Below are 9,829 nucleotides of genomic sequence, written 5' to 3' on the forward strand. Positions count from 1 at the left end.
ATGTTAACGGTCTTCTGCTGTCCACATTCATAAGAAACTGTGCATTAAGAACTGAAATTGAAAATTAACGATGAAAATCAGCCTTAGCCCTCTGCTTGTGGTGTAGCATTGTTCAGAACAATAGGTTGTTGTTGAGGCTAAAATTGTCCAAAATAATCGATGGGGATCTTATCCACGGCCTTCGTTGGAGCAGTTGGTGTGGAGAGCTCAGCTTGAAGAACCAAATGCCAATTATTCATCTTAGCTGTCTGCATTGCTTAGTGAAACATTCTCCCTGTTTAATGAAAAAACCTTTGCTATCAGAGCTGGATGTTTTCATGTCAACATGTTCTGATATGAGAAGACGCTCCATGGAGTAGATGTGACTTAAATTTTGACTCTAATGTCAGAGATGTTGACACATTTCTGCACCAAAACAGCACTACCATTGGTATCAAATCAAACTGAACAAAGGACTAGTCACTTAGACATTTCCTGCCTGCAGTCTCTGCCAATGGACTGTTCAGGCCCGACGTAGGAATAGGGCGTGGTGACATCTGTTCGCAAGTGGATCACTTCATTCTTGCTCACGATCCATAAACCGTAATTCATTTTGAATTTCTTAGCCACTGCATAATAAGTGGGACATAATGCACAGGTTTGCTTCTCGAAAGAAAGAGCGAAATCTTATTCAATGCAGACGCAAATTCAAGTTGTCCCTGGTCGACCAGAAGACAGATGTCGCGAAACAAAGTGAATACAGAAAACAATCAATGTTTTCTGGGAGTCAACAAGATGTACTGGAAGAAGGGAAACATATATTAGGAACTAAAGTCACATACCACTTCCACAGACTAAACGTTCTTGAACCGTTATCTTAATTTGACCTTCATGTCCACCACTGCTGCAAAAATTATCTTAACAACTCAGAACTTTGTGTTCTTTGATATTCCTTCCTTCATGTTTCTCTTGATTTTGAAACTAAAACCGAGCAATCGTAATGCACCCTATTTCACTTGCAAAGATCAGAAGAAGATCAATTTATAAGAGAACAGAAATAAAGCTACGTCTGTCTTTCGAGAGAAAACACAGTTACTGTTTCGACTCCAAAAAGTCTTCTTCAGAAGTCTGCGCAATGAACTCGAAATAGTTCAGACCGAAAATGAAAACAGAAGCCAAAATGCCGCGAATACACCACCCGCAAGTGCATCAAGTCCTACTCGAATATGCCGGATTACTCCCATCAACATCAGGGGAGAACGGAACAAAGCTCACTCTGCAGTTGTCAACCTGCTATGACGTAGTTTGTGAAGTCAGAAATCTGATTGGGTAAAAAGCGGGATGAAAGCGGGATGTAGGAAGTCTGAAAAAAGCAAGTGCGTGCTTTGCTTTGAAGAAGGTTGGCAGTGATGGAAATGGAAATTAACGACAGGGAGGGGGCTTAATTAATACTCAGCATCGTTGCAACACACAGGGACGCAATTCTTTTTGCCAGATTTCTGTTCTGCCATTTTATAATAACGACTGCTGTCGGGTTTGGTTTCCATTCCAGGCTTAGGTGACAGCCTGATGGAAGTTTGCACATTCGCCCAATTTCTTTGTGGTTGCTCTGGTTTGCTGCCACATTCTAAACATTTGCAGGTTATTTGGAATCGCCATTGAATGCACACGGTTACAGAGACAGTGATGTCTCTGTAATAGGAGTGTCTGGATAGGAAGTACTTCAGAGGATTTTTCGGAACTTAAATAGACAGAGTGGGGTTAGTCTGCTGTTTCCTGGGTGAGCTACATGGACAGAGAGGGGTCAGGGTATTCTTCCCTGAGGGAGATATATTGACAGAGTTGGGTTAGTTGCTCTTACCTGTGTCAGTCACGCAGATACAGTAGGGTCAGTCTGCCCTTCCCTGGGCGAATTTCTTTCACAGAGTGGTGACAGTCTGCTCTTCCCTGCCTGAGTGAAATAGAAAGAACGGGGTCAGAATTCTCTTCCTTCGATAATTTATGTTGACAATCTGGGTTCCGTCTGCTCTTCCCTGGCGAGTTACATTGGTAGAGTGGGGTTATTGTTCATTCATTGGGTGAGTGTCATAGACAGAATGGGATCAGTCTGCTCTTCCCTGGGGGAATTACATTTATAGAGTGGGGTCAGACTGTTCTTCAGAGAATGACTTATATTGACAGTGTGGGATCAGTCTGCTGAGTTAGACTGAGAGTGTGGGGTCAGTCTGCCCTTCCCTGGGTGAGTAACACTGACTGAGTGGCGTTTGTTTGCTCTTCCGTCAGTGAGTTACATTGACAGAGTGGCGTCAGTCTGCTTTTCACGGAGTGAGTTATTTGGACAGTGTGGGATCAGTCTGCTCTTTCCTGGGTGAGTTGCATTGACAGAATGCGGTCAGTCTGCAATTTCCTAGTTGTGTTAAAGTGATGGCGTGAAGTCAGAGTGCTCTTCCCTGTTTGAGTCACATTGACAGATTGGGCTTCATCTGCTCTTCCCTGGGAGAGTCATATTAACAGGATGGGGTCAGTCTGCTCCTTTCTGAGTGAGTAATATCACAGAGTGCACTCAGTCTGCTCTTCCCTGGGTGAGCTACGTTAAGACAGTCGTGACAGTCTGCTCTTCTCTGTCTGAGTTTAACAGCAAGTGTGGTTTCATTACTGTCTTCGCTGGATGATTCACAAGACAGAATGGAATAAGTCTTCTCTTCTCTGAGTCAGTTACTTTGACAGAGTGGGGTCAGGCTCGTCTCCCTGCTTGTGTTTCATTGACACAATCAGATCAGCCTGCTCTATCCTGGATGAGTGACAGAGACAGAATGGGTAGAGCCTGCTCTTCTCTGAGTGAGTTACGTTGACAGAGTGGCATCAGTCTGCTCTTTCTTGGGTAAATTATACTGTCTGACTGGTGTCAGTCTGCCATTTGCTGGGTGAGTTACATATAAAGTGTTGGGTCAGTCTGCTCTTCCCTGGATGACTAACATTGACAGAATGGCGTCAGTCTACTCTTCCTGGGTGAGTTACATTAACAGAGTGCGGTCAGGCCATAATATCCTCGTTGAGTTACATTGATCGTGTGATGTCAGACTTCTGTCCCCTGGTTGAGTTACATTGACAGAGTGGGGTCCATCTGCTCATCCCTGGGTGAGTTATGTTAGCAGTTTGGGGTCGGTCTGCTTTCCGCAATCCAGGAACTCCATCTCTAGCGGTTTCTTGTCAGTATCTCCATACTAAGGATTTGAGGAGTTAAGAAAAGTAACTTGTCCCCTACATCTTTGGGATAATTGGGGATGGGCAGTGAATCTTATCTCATTGAAAGACAACTGTGTCCCAGAAGTGCATTTCTAATAATTGCATGCACTAATTCGACACTGCAAGCGGACGGGAATAATTTGCGGAGAGGTGCAGGGTAGAATAATTAAAGTCAAATGCACTGATGCCGAGGAGACATGACACAAGATGTGAGTGTGGAGCTGATGGTGCAAGGCTCAGTGTCAGTGCTATTGGTTCAGCATTTATTTCTCACTGTTCGCAATGACTCACACACCACTGCTGTCAATTCACAATAATGAGCCTGTTCATCTTGGTTTGAAAATCCCTGCGTGTGTATTAACGTGGTTAATGGGACGCGAGAGGAGATGAGCACATCCTCTTTATTCTGTCAGTTTAAACAGATGAAAATATCTGTTGGATGCCAATGCAAGAGGATACTGTCTTTTTCTGTGCCTTTTCAGTGGGGCATGCTCAGCATTGAAATGTCTGTTTTTGCACAAGCTGAGTTTGATTGCCATTCATACTGAGCAACGCTAATCCAGAAAACGCGTTTTCGAATTCCTGTGGTTCAGACATTGCACATATGGACGAGAAATCTGGCTTTTAACGTGGCGCCGTGGCTTAGCTGGTGAAAGCACCTCCCATCACACTGGTGCCTGCTCATTGTATTGAAAGCTTGTTATTTCTCGCAAGTATTGTGTTGCTGATCGAGAAACTCAGTGTCCTGTTTGAATTGCTGTATATTCTGATTTCGGGTTCCGGCTTCATTTTCCAGGTTTAAATCCAGTAGTGTATGTTGCTCTTTTTAACTACTATTTTAACCTGGAGATTCTTCCCGCAGTTCCACAAGCACTTCTGCTTCTCATCCTCTTATTCTCATTCCTTCATTCCCAGTTTTGTGGAAATTAAGTGGTGAGGCAGGAGACACTGCAGCATTCCCGGGGGATGTTGTGGTAATGGCACTGACACCACGACATGATCACCCTCATTCTCTGCCGTCACCATTCATTTGTTGTACACCAACAGTAAATGCATCCTTGTTCTTCAGCTATCGTGTAATTACTTTCTTTTCCTGTTGGATAAGGAATTCAACTTTAACTTCGAAAAGGTCTTTAGATTTTGAGGAAGAAATGTCTCCTTGCCTCAGGTCGAAGTGACAGACGCATTATCCAGAGAATGTGAGACTACTTCGACCTACTCCAGCCAGGCGTCAGAAAGCCTCTCAGCAGTTCGAGTCTCAAACTGTCTCTGAATGTCAGGCTTTTCAAGAGCAGAAATGGGAAATGAGGGATATGGACAGCCAGAGTGTCGGAGAATGTGAAAAAGGCCCAGGAGGATACAGAGACAAATATAGAAAAAGCAAAGACACATATTGAGGCAGACACTAAAAGAAACAATTCTCCATTCGGCGTGACTGCTAACTAACAGAAAGCAAAAGGACATGTAGCCATTAAAACATAGCCTTCCACCAACTCAGGAAAATGAAAGTAGCATGACAGCTGATTAAGTCCTTTTAAGATTGTAAATTCGACGTTTGTAAGCTCAAGAGTGATTTTGATAAATATCCTAATTCGACAGGTAAGATTATCATTTTCCCAACAGTATAATCTAGACATCTATAACTAACCTGTTTCCTGTCCATCTAAAAAAATCTGTTTCTCTCTGCAGATGTTGCCAGGTGTAGCGGGTTTCTCTATCAATTCTCGTTTTTGGTTCAGATTTCCAAAACCTGCATCTTTTTGATTTTTGATAACCTGGCACAAAACCAAGCATTACCAGGTACGGACCAGTGGTCAGAAATACTGGTACCACGATATACTTGCACAATAAAACGATCATTCCCTGTCCGAAAATAGAACTAATGTCACGGCAGTTCTAGTTCCAAATCCTAACTACGACATTACACTGAATGAAGACAGACGCTCTTGCACTTATTCTCAATGAAATGGCTTTTCCCTTTCATTTCTGATCAGTTTCACTGCAGATTGTTTTCTACTCGTCTTCAAGTTTGGCAGAATGGAAAATCCCATTTGACCCATGGTGCAGTCTGGTTTAAAGACACTCCCAGTTTCCAGCTTATGTGTTCTGATGTTTCCAGTGCAAATGGCAGTGAGGTTCTCGCTTTGATCTTAGATGACACAACAATGGGATTGAAGTTTGACATAGTTATTACCCACGTCGTGTCTCCCACAGAAAGAGACACAGACACATTCCCCGAGAGGGGCAGATTTGACCAGCTCCTTGTGCTTCACTTCAGCTGTCCGCTCCAACATGCAAGTTCAACCGCGAAAAGGCAGCTTTTGGTTAAACCAAAGCCAGTTTTACAGACAATGAGAGACGTTGCTCTGAGCTAGAATTTGAAGTGGGCAAAAGAAACAGTAAATTCGAAAACCCAACCCCTTCCGTTCCTGACAGACAACAGGAATGGACGAGCACGCTGCATCCTCGTGATTTTAAATGCGAACCGACAATCCTCTAACTCGACGTCGGGCGCGTTGCCAATTCCGTCATTGACCCAAAGACCAGGTTTGGCTGTGACAGTTTGTCTATAGGTAATGTAAACGTCCACATCATAGAAACAGCATTCACAAGGTGAAAAATCAGCAAACATAATCACCGTCACTGTTTTTTACATTCCAGACCATGAACTAATTCAGCGAGAAACCACTGGTCATTTCGAGCCCGTCATCCGGAATGAGGCGAGTTGAACGATGCCTTTCTTGCTGCCGACACATCAGCACAGCTCAAAACGAGCTCGTGTTAGCATCAGTCTTTACTTAACTTGCTGCAGTATATCTGCTGAACGACATCAGATTATCACAGCATTGCCTTCTTCACATTGAAACCAAGGGTGATAATATGAACCGACTTGGAAACTTGGAGAGAGAAACACTGCTGACAAAGACAATTATGATGTGAAGATCAGGCACTAGAGTTTGTACATGTCAGGTCCCAAAGGCTACTGCAGTATCAATGGACATCCCTGCATACAAGTCTGATTTTGCATTGCCCAGAACAGGCTTTCATTCCCAGTCAGGAGATGTAGATTTAATTCTCTTCTTGAGAATTATCCGAAAGAAAACTAAATCCTGGCTGCACCCAGAACACACACACGGATCCTGCCAGAACAATTCAGTGATCGATCAGCATCTGTCTGGAAGGACAATGGCAGCAAATAAAAGCGAAAGCTATCTCAGCAATTACCCCTCCAAGGTTCTCGCGTTTCCCAGTTGAAAATATCTCGCTGTTCCTTGAATGTCACTACGTCTAAACCCTTGCCTCATGGCATCATACCTGTACCCCGCTACTGAGGACATCCAGGGTTCTGCGGAGTAACTCAAAATCTCAATCTCTCGGGTAATTAGGGATTGACGGTGCATCCCATCACATTGAGCAATGACCTTATCCCAGTAATACGTTTCCTAAAGCTGCAGTTTCTAAGGAAACACTTGCAAGCAGTCGGGAATAAGCTGAGAAGTGGAACGGACGAGAGGAAAATGTGAAAGGCAATGATGACTGGGAGGCATGAGACAGCAAGTGAGTGAGGAGCTGGTGCAACTTTCAATGTCAGTGTCAGTATTTACTGACCACTATTCACTCTGACTCACACACCACTCCTTAACAATTCACCACAATGAGCCCATTCCTCTTAGTGTGAGTTTACCTTTGCGGATATTAACGCGGTTAAAGGTGCCCAAGAGGATGGATGGATCCGCGTTATCCTGTCAGTTTAAACAATCTAAGTTATCAGTTTACAACAAAAACAATAAGAGATTGCCTCTTCCTGTGCATTTTCAGTGGAGAATATCCAGCTTTGAAATCTTCTGCATAACCTGAGGCTGTTTTAAATTTACACCGAGTAACTGTGAAACACACAAAAAATGAGTCCGAGTTCCTGTGTTCGAATAGTCAATAAATGCACGCATAGTTTTGAATCGCTGAGCTTGGGCAGTCCCTAAGCCTTAGTTAGTGAAAGTTCCTGTGAAAAAACAGCCGAATATGTGATCAAATCCTGACATCTCACTGTTTATAGGTCTTTCATGAAAAACAGAGTTCCCAACTTCACATGTGGTTCTGGTCGTGGTGGGAATTCAAATCAATGACTGGATCGAGGTTATAGTTTAAAGACAGCTCCTTCGACACCTCTGCCACGATGCCACACAAACCCCCGCAACCACATTTTTCATGATTAGTGTTTCAGCATCGCCTCACTTCAGGCACTTACCTGCACGCACTTTCAATGGCGAACTTGGCGTAAGTTCGATAAGATTTTTGAGGATGTTGCAAGGCATACAGTGTTTGGACTGTAGCGTAAAGCTGAATAGGATGTGAAAAATTTCCCTGGAGCTTGAGGGCTGAGGGATGGGCTTACAGAGGTTTATATCAATATGAAGGAGACGGTAGAGTAAATGGTCAATAACTACTTCTTCCTAAGGCAGGCAAGTTCAAAACAAGGGAACAATGTTTTAAGGGGAGAGTGGTAAAATTTAAAAGGGATCTGAAGTACATTGTGTTTTTCACACAGAAAGGTTTGCGTGTTTGGAATGAATTGTCAGATTTAGTGGTGGAGTCTGGTATACTCTCAACATTTCAAAGGCATATGGATCTGTATACAGACAGGAAAGTTGAAAAAGAATAAACATGAAAATTTGGCAAATAGAGCGTTTGTTTACGGGCTCAGCCCCTCTGAGATGCTGCAGTGGCGATCACCAGTTTGAATAGGCACTCATCACTTGGTCAGTGCGTTGGGCTAGTTTTCTGGAAGATGGTTAGATTAGATTCCCTACAGTATGGAAACAGGCCCTTCAGCTCAACTAGGCCACACCGACCCTCCAAAGAGTAACCCACCCAGACCAATTTCCCTCGAACTAATGCACTGATCATAATGGGCAAATGAGCATGTCAAATTCATCTGCCCTGCACATCTTTGCAGTGTGGGAAGAAACCCACGCAGACGCAGGGAGAATGTGTAAACTACGCACAGGAATCAAACGTGGAACACTGGTGCTGTGAGGCAGCAGTGCTAACCACTGAGCCACGGTGCCGCCCTAAAAGGGGATGGAGAACGCAGCTAGCAACCCCACAATCTCTCGCGTGCAAAGTGAGTACTCTCCCATTTGAGATAACTCCCACAGGCTGCTGCGGTTAAAACCAGCAACGAATCTTTTTTTTTCTGGTCTTAGGCTGCCAATGACCATTCTTCTTGACACATTCCCAACTTCTCAGTGGGAGATTTTGGCTGCGGAACATACCTCACAAATCATGTTGCCCGCGCGGCTCTCCAGCGAAACCAAAAACTGACAACTCATGAACAGAAGCAGAAGTGACAAAAATAACCTATTTTCAGACACACGGACTCATGAATGCTGTCTGCGAGGCAGAGCGAGTCGTCTGAGTCATGAGCTGCTCACACAAATTGCAGCGAGGCAATTCCAAATTGTGCTTTCAACGTACTGGCGCCTTAGTGCACCAACACTTCCAGGAAAGTGCTCAAGTTACATGAATCAGAACTGACTAACAATGAACCATGAAAAGTGAAGATTACCAATTACAGTCTCGATTAGATGAGGTTAACAATTGGGCTGATGTCCCCACTGGATCGAGAGGACCAATCACCAGCCTCTCTCATCAGGACAGAAATTAAGGAAATTAGGGAAAGGTAACCAAGTTTTATATCGCAATTTCCCTCCTTTTCGCACCAACAACAGAAAACTGCGAGCAGATTCAATGTAGAACCTAATTTCACATCAACAGGGAAATAAATATCTCCATTCACTTTCAGATAAACGGTGAAAAATGCAAATTGTCTGGAATATGAAAGATTGGCGCAGCCTGTTTTTGAATCGCATATTATGCTGGTGGCCTTTCGAGCTGGAGGGGAACGTGACAACTACAGCAGAAGGGGAAAACGTGGGCACTGACATGTTGGTTGTTTTCTGCTGTGCCACATCACAGCCGGGTTAGAAGAAATGACAGCTTTTTTTTCTGTTCAACTTTAACAAAACTCATCCCTGCAAAACGTTGCCAGCTTAGTCCATTAGCACACATGGCCGCGCAGGGATGCAAACACAAGCCTTCTTAAGAAGTGGAATCTGAAATCAGAGTCTCAGGTTGCTCAGCCACGCGAGCACACAGGCCAAAACCGGAAACCCAAGAGCATGTACCTGATGATACCCTGCAGCATACTCACAGCAACTGCACCAGTCCTGCAGAATAAGCGGTGGAAAGGAATTGCTCTATCTGAGCGGTCGTGCTTGTTGTTCTCATCAGCAAATCTGGCTTTGAATTTGCAAGCCCATACCTGCTGCCATGCTGAAACGGAATGCAATTCCGATTAGTCGCTGTGTGAAACTTGGTTCATTTTCTCTCCTCAGATAAAGTGTTCACTGGAGATGACGAATTCTGCTCCTGCCAGAAACGGCGACTCTCCTGCTGCTCAGATAAACTGAAAAACTGGTTTAGCACTGGAATCCGAGAATGGCAGAACACGTAGCAAGATTATTCGAAACCCAGAGCCAATAAGAGTTCCAACTTTCCTTTTGTTTCTCCATAATAGTGCATTATCCAGCAGAGCCATGAGCAA

This window comes from Chiloscyllium plagiosum, unplaced genomic scaffold (assembly GCF_037043375.1).
Source record: "Chiloscyllium plagiosum isolate Xiang-an unplaced genomic scaffold, Cpla_swu_hap1 HiC_scaffold_39, whole genome shotgun sequence".
NCBI lineage: Eukaryota > Metazoa > Chordata > Chondrichthyes > Orectolobiformes > Hemiscylliidae > Chiloscyllium > Chiloscyllium plagiosum.